The sequence below is a fragment of the Grus americana genome, chromosome 1 (genome assembly GCF_028858705.1).
Source record: "Grus americana isolate bGruAme1 chromosome 1, bGruAme1.mat, whole genome shotgun sequence".
Taxonomy (NCBI): domain Eukaryota; kingdom Metazoa; phylum Chordata; class Aves; order Gruiformes; family Gruidae; genus Grus; species Grus americana.
This window is the reverse complement of record NC_072852.1, coordinates 176,815,677-176,828,678: the sequence shown is the minus strand read 5'-3', so window position 1 is coordinate 176,828,678 and position 13,002 is coordinate 176,815,677.

Below are 13,002 nucleotides of genomic sequence, written 5' to 3'. Positions count from 1 at the left end.
GAATTTTGTCATAAAATGTCTAGAATTGCAAATATATTAAGCTGGACTTTGAAACACAAGTCATTCATATAGTTGTTTCTAATCTAAGTAATAAACAAAAAAGTTAGAATAATTAAAAGGCAGCATTTAATCTGATTCCTTCTCATTGGGTAAAGATTAAATCCTCTATATGCCAAATGTCAGTGCATAATATTTTGAAAATCAGATTTTGCAATATTTGAAATAGGATCTATAATTAAACAAATTGTCAGACTATGACATTCGGCACAGATTATTTTAAACAGTTTGGTTTTAATTTTTAACCTTTGCTTGAGAGCCAGTTGTCATAACTGTTTAATTTTCAACAACACATCACTCTCTCAAGACATCTAAGGAAGCATCCAGTTCTGCCCTATACCTTTCCTGCGTGCGTATATTCTTTGCTTTGCTTTCCTACAGATGTGTGGAAGTGTTGGAAGAAACTGAAGGCATCTATTTAGACAGTTTCATCACAGTAAATGAAGATTTGCAGTTGTAAAAGTACTCTGCATAATTTTTATTTATATGAATCATAAGAAGGGAGAACTATACACTGATAAATTGAAGGACAACTATTCTGTTAAAAGAAAATATACATTCTATACATAGAATCACAGAATGGTTTGTGTTGGAAGGGGCTTCAAAGATCTTCTAGTTCCAACCCCCCTGCCATGGGCAGGGACATCCTTCACATGTTAATCATAGTAGATAATCACATAATAAGGTCAATCATGCAATTAATATACATAATTCAAGGATTTAAGCTGGGAGCTACCAAAGCAACAGTGATGTTTCTGTTTCCAAATGGAATTCAATATTCTGCCCTAGGCCTGGGTTGAGAATCATTGCCTAGAGGCACAGATTTAAAGGTCTGTCTTTAAATTTAATTGTACCAAAGCAACTTCTCTTGTATCTTTCCAGGCTCTGGCTGGTGTTGTGACAGTCAGAGCTGGTGCTAATCTTATTGTTAATGTCAAAGACCAAGCGTGACAGCAGCAGACGAGATAGGCTCTAGTGAATGACAGAGTAATCAGTCTGGAATAGAACTAGTTCATCCATAAAGGATCAGGCTCTGGGAAATCACTATCAGCATGTCCACATGTTTACTTCTTTTCTCATTCTGATGGCAGTTAGATCATTTAACAACATATTTCTTTGTCAGAGATTATTTGAAATTCATGTTATTCTAACATTGTAAACCTAAAGGGATAAAAATCATTACGTCTGCCTGTATTATCAGTATTGAACTGTTAAAGGTATAGTGAACATTCTTCTGTGAAAATAATTCCAGATATAATTTTAATAATTTCTTATAATGAATATCCCCAGTCCCACAAACTGCTCTTTCAGTTTTCATTCACTGTCATAATAGGTCATTATACGTCTTTAAAAGTCATATTTTTAAGAGAAAAGAATTTGAGAATAATTCCTACAGCAACAGAAGTATGACATGCTAGTCAATTTATAACCTTTGTGAATTCATAACACAAATGGAGCAATAACTGTAGCCCTTAGCACAAGGGCAGTAGCAAGGGTTAGGACTTAAAAGTACAGTTAGGCTTCTGATACTTTTTGTTGGATACACTTGAAATTTCTAGATCCTGCCCCTGACCTCTGTGTTTATTCTCTTGGATAGACATTAAGGTTAGATTCTTAAAAAAATTGTAAATATAAATAATTTACAATGATTATTTACACGACACTTCAAGTTTACACACAATCTGGATATTTAAGCTTGTGGATGGAGAGGAAAACACAAAATTATTTGCCTATGGCATGATGCAGGGATATGCATCAGTGGGCTGGTAGTAATCAGAACAATGAAAAAGAAGTTTAACTTTCTGGTTAATTCATAGATGTTCAAATATGGCCCTGTGGTGACTGTTTTGGTTGGGTTTGTTTTGGGTTGGTTTTTTTGTTTCTTGGTTTGGTTTGGTTTCTTTTTGTTGTTGGGGTTTTTTGTTTGGTTGGTTGGTTGGTTAGTTTTTGGTTTTTTGGGTTTTTTTAAATAACAGAGAAACTACTTTTCATAATATGTGACTCTAATTACAGGAAGGTAAATAAGAGCAAATTCCTCTTTGGGGAAATGGACAGACAAATGTGTTTGTTCTGATGAATGCTAAAATATTTAGTTTAACATACAACTGCTTCAAAACATTAAACAGTTTTCTTTTGTTTTGTTTTAAATAAAGATGAAGCACTGTGTAACATAATTAAATATACACACTATGCCAGACAAGTTTATTAGCTGATTTTAGAATGATTTGAGTACATATGACTACCCTTGTTTCATTACAACCAAGCTTCCATCTGAAGATTGGGACTGTTATGTTCTGTTTTCAGAGTGGCCTTCAGCAACATCCACAAACACCTTTTTGCAACACATCCTCCCCATATAGCTAGCAAGTTTGTCTGCCAATGGAACAGAGGTGAAAACAGACTTTCAGTCTCCAATTTCCTTCTTGCCCTTATCTGTGATGGAGTCTCCACGACCCTGCACCAAATTCTGCATAACTGGTACTCTGACTACAAAGGTCTTGCAGTGTCCTTTTTTTTTTCACACTGTGCTGGTTTTGGCTGGGATAAAGTTAATTTTTTCATAGTAGCTGGTATGGGGCTACGTTTTTGATTTGGGATGTAAACAGCGTTGATAACACAGGGATGTTCTTGTTATTGCTGAGCAGTGCTTACACAGAGCCAAGGCCTCTTCTGCTTCTCACGCCACCCCACCAGCGAGTGGGCTGGGGGTGCACAAAGAATTGGGAGGTGACACAGCCAGGACAGCTGACCCCAAGTGACCAAAGGGATATTCCATACCATATGATGTCATCCTCAGCATATAAAGCTGGGGGAAGAAGGAGGAATAGGGGACAATGTTTGGAGCGATGGCGTCTGTCTTCCCAAGTCACTGTTAACATGTGATGGAGCCCTGCTTTCCTGGAGATGGCTGAACACCTGCCTGCCCATGGGAAATGGTGAATTAGTTCCTTGTTCTGCTTTGCTTGTGTGCGCAGCTTCTGCTTTACCTATTAAACTGTCTGTCTCAAACCATGAGTTTTCTCACTTTTACCCTTCTGATGCTCTCCCCCATCCCACTGAGGGAGAGTGAGTGAGTGTCTGCGTGGTGTTTAGCTGCTGGCTGGGGTTAAACCATGACATACGCAAAGAGAAGAATCCTGTCTTCCTCTATCTATTCTTTGTGCCTGGCAATGACTAATGTGATTCTAGCTTGTTGGGATATTTTATGCTGGATTCTTACTTTAGATGAGAAAGAGGGAGAACAGGGCCGGGGTACAGCCATTAGAATTCCTGCTGATGTACAAGTCACCTTGAATATGATTGAAGAATGCCTCTGGAGCACCACACTATGGTCTGTATTCTATTTTCAAATTCATCTTTTACACAGCTTTAGATGAACTGTGCCAATTCTGATTTGCTGGCAAGATCTAAAGTTGTTTTTCTTCCTTTTGACTGCAGAATAGTACCCTCTTTCCACAGGACAGGTTTATTGACAATTGTTTTTTAAGTCTTGGTGCTGTTGTCAACAACAATAAAAATATAATAGTTGTGTATTTCTAAGCAAAATAAAATTCCAAATCAAATTAACTCTATATAATATTTTGGCTCAGGAAGGTCTGATTTTAGGTTTTGAGTACAATGTGAGCCAGGTTCTCACTGTGTGGATCAGCAGTCCAAAACTTAACACCTCTTCTTAAATCTCATCTTTCAAACATTCCACATTAGCTATATTTTTACCTTCATATTAGGTATTTCACAAAACCAGAATATTTTCTCACAGTTAACTGTCTCTACTACTTTTATTTTCAGTTTTCAAAAATCTTTGTTTGGATGCCAACAGACAACAATAAATATATTTCATAAAAAGCAGCCCATTCAAGTTATTCAAGCCAATGGAAAATCTAATAACTTTTGGTAAAGCTGCTGATTAGTAATAATAGTTTTGAGGTACAGTAGTTGGGCTTTAAGTGAGATAATTAACCCGTTGCTGGCAAAATAGTGGCTAATCCAGTGCTAATCCAAACATATTTTAATTGTAACAGTAGAACAGGTGTTCATTTATAATAAATCAATTTTCTCAATATTTCCAGGTGAATAAATACTAAATGCTTAAAAGCAATATAGTAAAGGTTAGATCTCAAATGTAGGCAATCAGAAGAATGTAATCCAAGCATGAGTAATAACCAAAACCTCAAGCGAATCATTACACGATTCACTCAAGTGAACTTTTTCACCTCAAAAGGCTGTGCAAACTGCATGTTATTGTAGAGTTCAGTGTACTTAATTTACTTCATATTTGTTTCCAGGTGATGTTGCAAGTTCAGGAAACATTTTGCCTCTCCAACTTGCTATAGTTTCCAACTATAGCCTCCCAAACAACCCATGCTCTTAAGCTCTGAAATTGAAAATGGTGAATTTTATTTTATTTTTTGAAATGACAAGTAAAGCTCCATTATGGAACTGGAATCTAGAAGAATAAGAGGATAAGAAAGATCTAGATTTTGACTGCTTTCAGAAGACAATGAAAATAGGGCTTTTCATTTAAGAAAAAGTCACAAAACCAGAGATACATAGAAAGAAAAAAATGAAAGAAAGAAGCAGAACATAAACCATTTCAGGTTATATGAATAAATTTTGAGATACTAACCTTAACATGGGGGATAAATGAGGGTTAAATTTTACATGAGATCAGTTTAGCATGGCTGCTGAGGGGTACATGGTGTTCCTTAAAAATCAAAATATACAATCTGTAAGGTAATAGGGAATCTTGGATCTTTTGTATGTTCAACATTTAATGAGAATCCCCTTGGTACAATTACAGGGTTGTAGTCAACAACTAAGCAATAGAAATATCAAATTCTAATTATTGGACCAAGAAGATTCTGTCTGAAATGTATCCATCAATGCCATGTACTCTATGAGCATTTTAATTAGCAAGTTGATAATCAGTGTTAGTTTTTATGTACATCTGCTTACTATTTCAAATACAATCATCCTACTACCTGGCTGAGTCAGGCTATTTGATTGCTTTATTTAATTTCAGTATCAAATGGCCAATTTGCAGAAGGATTACTGTGTTTGCATTTATTTGGGGGACTATTTTTCATGAACTGACTTCAACTGCATGTAATCAACTTTGAAAAAAAAAAAAGGTAGTTCAAAAGAACAGATTAAAAGATAAAGAAATATGCAAAATCTAAAATAAATGGCATCTGTGAAGCAGATTTAATTTCTGTACTTCAAAACGTGCCATATTGTAATTACAAAGATTTAGGTAAATTTAACTACTTTATGTAAACTCAATAAGGCAAATCCAATTGTGTTTCATTTGTTTTAAGTCAATTATGCTGTGTAATACATTTCTTTCAGTTTGCAAGCAGCACTGGCAGTGCCCAAGCTGTTTATGAAACTTCAAATTAAATTTTTGGACGTACTCAGGATGCAAAGCAGAGACAAAACGAGGTTAACAAAAGAATGATCAACATTAACTGAGCCTTATAATTGATTTTTTCCATTCTTTAAGACAAAAGCATGAAATATATATATATATATATATAAACTGTAGTAGCCTTCAAGCATACTGTTTTTCACTGTCTTGCTCAAGAAGGGGAAAGTAGTATTTAGATAACTGAAACATTGCAGAAGCAATGTTTATACCTGACATATATGTTAACTAATAGTCTGGAGTCATGTTCTGTCTTCAATTCCATGTCACACACTTCATGTCATTGTCAGAAGCAAGAAAAGAAACACTTCCCACTCTAAGACTTTTTGGCTGACTGGAGAAGAAAAGAATTTTTTAAATTCCTCTTTGGAGAAAATGATGATATTTCTACAATACCAATGTTTAACACTTGAAATTACAATTTTTGAATTGCACACTTATAGCTGTTCCAGAAAAACCTTGATATTACTCACAGAAGCATGACATTTATTCATTTTTTAAATTATTTACATCAGTTAGTATTCAAAATATTTCAACTGATCTTTAGCTAGTCAATTGACTCTGTTCTCCATTCACTTCTTCTTCCCAAGTTATTTCTTAAATTACAAGGAAAGAGTCCAGAAAACCCAAATGGACTTTATTAGTAGGCCATTAGTAGTCAGACAATTTAACAGAAAGGAAAGAGGATAAGAAAAAACCCAAATTTTATGTTTCTCACTGATAGTCTTTCCCACTTTCCTTCTGCAGTGAAATGGAATAATGAATAACATATTAGAAATCTCTTTTTTCTCTATACTGAAAGCTGTGTCTGAGGATATTACTGGAAGACTGTTTGTAGGCAGACAAATATTTAGAAATTTTGGGAAGCTCCTTTGATTTTTAGAAGTTTTTGAGAATCAATACAAGTCAGTTTATCAGTGGTGTTCAGAAGTTACAATTAACTTTTGGAGAGATTTGCTTTTCCTAAAAAACAATTGAGCAATTGGCTGAATGGTGGGCTCAAAGAGTTGCAGTAAATGGGGTAACATCTGGCTGGTGGGCAGTCACCAGTGATGCTCCCCAGGTTTCAATTTTAGGGCCACTTCTCTTTGATGTTTTTTCTCAATGACCTGGACACAGGAGTTGAGTGCACACTAAGTAAGTTTGTTAATGATCCTAAATTAGGAGGAGCCATTGATGGCCTTGAGGATAGAGCGACCTTACAGAGAGATCTTGATAGATCAGAGTGCTGGGCATTTACCAATCATATAAAATTTAACAAGAACAAGTGTTGGATTCTGCACCTGGGATGGTGTAATCCTGGATATAGATAGATGATATAGATATAGATATAGATTACATATAGACTGGAGGACATGAGTGTAGCCCTGCAGAAAGAGATGGGGGGTGTTGATTGATGATTAACTCAATATGAGTCAACAATGTGCTCTGGTGGCTAAAAGGGCCAGCTGTAAACTGGGGTGCATTGAGCACACATGGCATAGCTAAGTGGTTGAAAGATTGCCCCGCTATATTCAGTATTGGTGCAACGTCTCCTCAAATATTGTGTGCAGTTTTGGGCACTGTAATATGGGAAGGATATTAAAATATTAGAAAGCGTCCAAAGGAGGGCAACAAAGATATTGAAAGGACTAGAGGGCATGACTTATGAGGAGTGGCTGAGGATATGAGGTTTGCTCAGTTTAGAGAAGAGACTGAGGGGTGACCTCATTGCTATCTACAAATTCCTTGTGAGGGGGAGCACAGAAGGAGGTGCTGATCTCTTCTTTCTGATGTCCAGTGATAGGATGCAAGGGAATGGCTTAAAGCTATGTCAGGGGAAGTTCAGATTAGATATTAGAAAAAGTTCTTCACTGAAGGTGTGGTCAAGCACTGGAACAAGCTCCCCAGGGAAGTGGTCATGGCTCCAACCCTGTTGATGTTTGAGAAGCATTTAGACAATGCTCTTAGGTACATGGTTTAACTTTTAGGCTGCCCTGTGTTGAGTCCGGGGTTGAACTCAATGATACTTGTGGGTCCCTTCAACTCAGGACATTCTATGATTCATATAAATAGAGTTCTATGATTTTAAAAGTGAATAGTCTTTTTCTCTGTATATCTTTGCCTTAGTATTACCTGAGGATTCCCAATCTGAATAACATATTTGTACTCTTTAATTGCTTCCACTGTTAATTGAAGTATTTTTATACTAACAAAGTTTCAGAAATTATTTCAAACTTCAGATGTTCAGTTTCTTATCCATTTTTATTACATAGTAATTATAGTACAAGAAGCTAAAATATTAGTTTAACTATACTTTTAACTTTCTATACTGTCTGTTGACATTGTTAATGTTTACAATTTCTGCTTGAAAAAATAGAAAAGAAAAAATATTGTAAACAAAAAAAAGACTATAATTTTAAAGAATTACAGGTCATTTTAAATTATCTGAAGTTACTCATAGATTTGTGGTTTCTATCCAGAGAAGCTCCACAAATTGATCTATTGAATGTGTTCTCTTAAAATTGTTATGAAAGTAAGAACAATCTTTGCAAAAATATAGCTGCGCACTAAACAGGTGAATCTCTAATAGCAGCCTAGCTAATACTAAAAAAATTACATTTTCAGACTCATCTCCTGTTTTCTCATATGAATAATTATGCTAATAAAACACAAGTCTATCACATGATATTATATAGTGAAGTAACCAGAATTAGATTATCTAATGAAGATCCACGGTACTCTATATTCAATTGATAGGGAATAATCTACTGTCTTGTCACTCTCTCTTTTTCCTGGCATTCATATTTGAACTCTCTACCCGCTAGAAAATGTTTTTCACTAGGACACATGAGATTTCATATCCTGTCCAAACATCAAAGTCTGCAATAACTAGAAGTACTTAGGATATTCTTGTCATGCCTCTACATGTTTATGTCCTCTCTTAGCGTAAACAACAGTTTTACTTTAAGGTCATTTGGTGGAAATTCCATGACATGTAATGTGAAGAAAAAGAAAAGGAAAAAACAAAAAAAACCCAAACAAACCAAAACAAACCCCCCCCCCAAACCAACAAATCCACCTTTAATCTGTATTTAATTTGTTGACTTTTATTTCACTAATGGTCCCATTTATCTTCTCTTTAAAAAAAAAAAAAAAACAACACAAAACCAACAGAAACTCTTGTTCCATGATACTTTCTCTATATTATCTCCATTACGTATATTTTTTGCTGACATCTGCCCTTATTCATCGCTCTGAGGTAAGCAATCCATTTTCTCATATTTTTTTCTAGAAGTCTAATTTATTTTCATCACCATTTCCTGAAACACTCTTCTCCTGATCAGCATAGCAGTTTCTATTAGACATAAGTGTTTCTTCACTTCAGCTTCATGCAAAATGCCACATCTATACTGGATAACACTCTGTCAGCCAAGAATTACTTTATCCATAATAAAATTGTATATTCAAGATAGCTTTTATTGCAGTGCTCACAAATGTTAAAATTACTTTAGAGTAAAGCCTTGACTTGGACAGAAGTGTAGAAATGTAAAAAAAATTCCTCTTCAGTTTCTCTGAATTAATTTACAGATACTAGAAACCCTGAAGAAAAACGCTATTGTTAAAATGAAAGGTACGTATCTCCAGGGTGTGAATTCAGTATGTACTCATTTGACTTTGTCCTGGTCCTGGCAAGGATAGAGTTAATTTCACAAAGAGCCAGGACAGGTGAGCCAAGCTGGCCGGGGGCTATTCCATACCATGTGACATCATGCTCACCATAAAAGGGGGCTAGTCGGGCAGGGGCGGGTGCGGTATGGTTCCCGGATGGGCTGAGCAGCTGGTCCGGTTGGTCATGGGATCAGTAAATTGTTTTCTGTTATCACCCATTGTTAATATCTGTTATCAGTACTGTTGTTAGTTGTTTCCCTCTCCCTTGCTGTCCCAGTAACCTGCCCTTATCCCAACCCTCGAGGCTTTGCCGTTGTTTTTTCTGTTCTCCTCCCCATCCCGCCGGGGGAGGGGTCAGCGAGCAGCGCGTGGTGCTCAGCTGGGGCTGGGGCTAAACCACGTCAGACTTCTACTAGCAAATACCTCAAATTTGCCATGTGGTGGAAAGGTGAGAAAAGTAAAGCTTAAACTTCTAGCTGAAGAGAGGCATAAGAAAAAAAAAAAGTCACAGGTTAATATTTGCTTTAGATTTGCAGGCGTTTGGATTGCTTCCTTGGCCATGAAGAAGCAAGAGACATGATTGTAGAAAACTACCTTAACTTACATACATTGTGAAAGGCTTGATATTATCACAAATTATTGAGAAACATGGTGCTTCAAAGAGTTACATCAACCTCTGGTTATGTTGGAAACTTTTTGGAAATACCTTGGTCTGTACTCCAAGTTGTTTTTCTTTAGCTTGTCAGAACAAATAGACACATTCATAATAAGACAGGAAAGAAACGTAACCTTGGGATAGGGGCTGTGAAACAGAAACTATAGAATCAGGTTGAGATAATTAGTTTGTAACCAAGGTAATAGGTAATGAAGCTAACTGACCATGGCAAGGTACAATGTTGCTATGTTCCATGTACAGTCACTACCAAACTGAACAATAGGTTCAGAGATATTAATCTTATGAAGTAAGTTGTTAAGGACAGGTGCACCTACAACAAGGATACTGCGCATGCCTGCAAGAAGAGGGTCACCCAGCAGACACAGGTGCGCGACCACTGATGACCACCAGAGACCCCTTGAGGGCCACCGACTCAAATCACTGAGCATGCGTGACGGGGAGGAGAATATGGAAATGGATTCTAAGAAATTATTATCATACCACTGCCTTGTCTGAGAAAAATGATGAATATGTATGTTTTAATCCGTCATAACCTGTGTGTTGGTGATCACCTGGCATGCATGTTGGGTGGAGCTATCCCCCGTGCATCCAGCACTGCAATAAAGAATGCCTGCCTTTTCACACTACATTGGTGTTACTAGGTTTATTCCTGGATTTCAGTGACAGAAAGGGTTTAAGTTCCATATTTGCTAAAGCTGGCTGTACAAAATTAAAAGACCAAATCAAAAGAATGACTTTTACTGACATTCCCTGGTGACAGAAATCCATCCTTTCATCTCCAAAAGGCCTAACCTCCTGACTGGCTCACATAGGCAGAGGAATTACACAGTTGTGTTCACTCTTTGACTTTAAGCTATATCTTACTTCATAAGGTTCCAGGAAGCAATGTAGTGTATGTTCCTTACCACTAGAAAAATATTTGAGAATGTAAGTATACAGTTCTATTATATTTGCAAAGTGCTATTTTTGACAAGCAAAAGTGTCCCATTCATTTTGAGGTAAGTTTCACTAAAAGTTAACATGCACTATGAGGTGCATATCCTGTCAGTATTGAGGGTATTTAGGGACTCAGTTTAGTTGCCTACACGTAAGTGTTTAACACCATTTGAAATGCTCCAGGATGTTCAAGGAAGTTTAGGATGCTCAGCCTTATGCAGCTGAAAAATATTATACAGGTGTGTCATGGGAAATTTAGGTAGGGTTGTCACAAGAACTGAATCATGGCATTCAATGACATATAATTTAAAAAGTATTTACTAAGCAGATACAGATAGCAGGTGGATAGCAATTTCTGTTCTCAGATTTCGGTTCTATAATACACAGAAAATACACTAACAGCAATCAAGGCCTCAGACCCTCCATTCCAATTTAGACCAGCACCATTGACCTAAGGGAACAGGACATTTGCTCGGACCATGTAAGGTGTCACATCATGGATGTCAGCCTTGCTTGGGTGTGTAGTGTCTCTACATAGAGATAATCCTTCTACACATCCTTATATGCATGTCCCTCCCCAGTCCCCAAGGATTATTGATTCAAATGTCATAGAATCATAGACTAATAGAATCAGAATGGTTTACGTTGGAAGGGATCTCAAAGATCATCTAGTTCCAACACTCCTGCCATGGACAGGGACATCCTCCACTAGGCCAGGATGCTCAAAGACCCATCCAACCTGACCTTCAACACTTCCAGGGAGGGGCCATCCACAGCTTCTCTGGGCAACTTATTCCAGTGCCTCAGCACTCCCCTCATGAAGAATTTCTTCCTAATATCTAATCTAGATCTATCCTCTTTTAGTTTAAAGCCTTTACTCCCTTGTCCTATCACTACTTGCCCTTGTAAACAGTCCCTCTCCAAGTTTCTTGTAGGCCCCATTCAGGTACTGGAAGGCTGCTATAAGGTCTCCCCGGAGCCTTCTCTTCTCCAGTCTGAACAACCCCAACTCTCTCAGCCTGTCCTCATAGGAGAGGGGCTCCAGCCCTCTGATCAGCTTTGTGGCCCTCCTCTGGACTCGCTCCAACACGTCTATGTCCTCCTTATGTTGGGGGCCCCCGACCTGGATGGAGTGCTCCAGGTGGGGTGTCACAAGAGCAGAGTAGGGCAGAATCACCTCCCTCGACCTGCTAGTCATGCTTCTTTTGATGCAGCCCAGGACACAGTTGGCTTTCTGGGCTGAAAGCACACAACTCATGTTGAGCTTCTCATCAATCAACACCCCCAAGTCCTTCTCCTCAGGGCTGTTTTCAATCCATTCTCTGCCCAGCCTGTCACTGTGCTTGGGATTGCGCCGACCCACGTGCAGGACCTTGCACTTGGCCTTGTTGAACTTCATGCAGTTTGCACAGGCCCACCTCTCCAGCCTGTCAAGGTCCCTCTGGATGGCATCCCTTCCCTCCAGCGTGTCGACCAAACCATACCACACAGCTTGGTGTCATTGGCAAACTTGCTGAGGGTGCACTGAATCCCACTGTCCATGTCACCAACAAAGATGTTAAACAGTACCGGTCCCAATACTGACCCCTGAGGAACACCACTCATCACTGGTCTCCACTTGGACATCGTGTTGTTGACTGTAACACTTTGAGTGCGACCATCCAGCCAAGTCCTTATCCACCAAATCAAATCCACATCTCTCCAATTTAGAGACAAGGATGTCATGTGGGACAGTGTCAAATGCTTTGCACAAGTCCAGGTAGATGACGTCAGTTGCTCTTCCCTTATCCACCAATGCTGTAACCCCATCATAGATGGCCACCAAATTTGTCAGGCACAATTTGCCCTTAGTTGAAGCCATGTTGGCTGTCACCAATCACCTCCTTATTTTCCATGTGCCTTAGCCTAGTTTCCAGGAGAATCTGCTCCATGATCTTGCTAGGCACAGAGATGTCACTGACTGGCCTGTAGTTCCCTGGGTCTTCTTTTTTTCCCTTAAAAATGGGGGTTATGTTTCCCCTTTTCCAGTCACTGGCAACTTCACCAGTCTGCCACAGCTTCTCAAATATGATGGAGGCTGGCTTATCAACTTCATTCACCAGTTCCCTCAGGACCCGTTGATACATCTCATCAGGTCCCATGGATTTGTGCACTTTCTGTTTCCTTAGATGGTCTCAAACCTGATCTTTTCCTACAGTGGGCTGATGATGGGGGGGGGTAGGTATTTCTGACCTTGGCAATGCCTTTAGTGTAGATG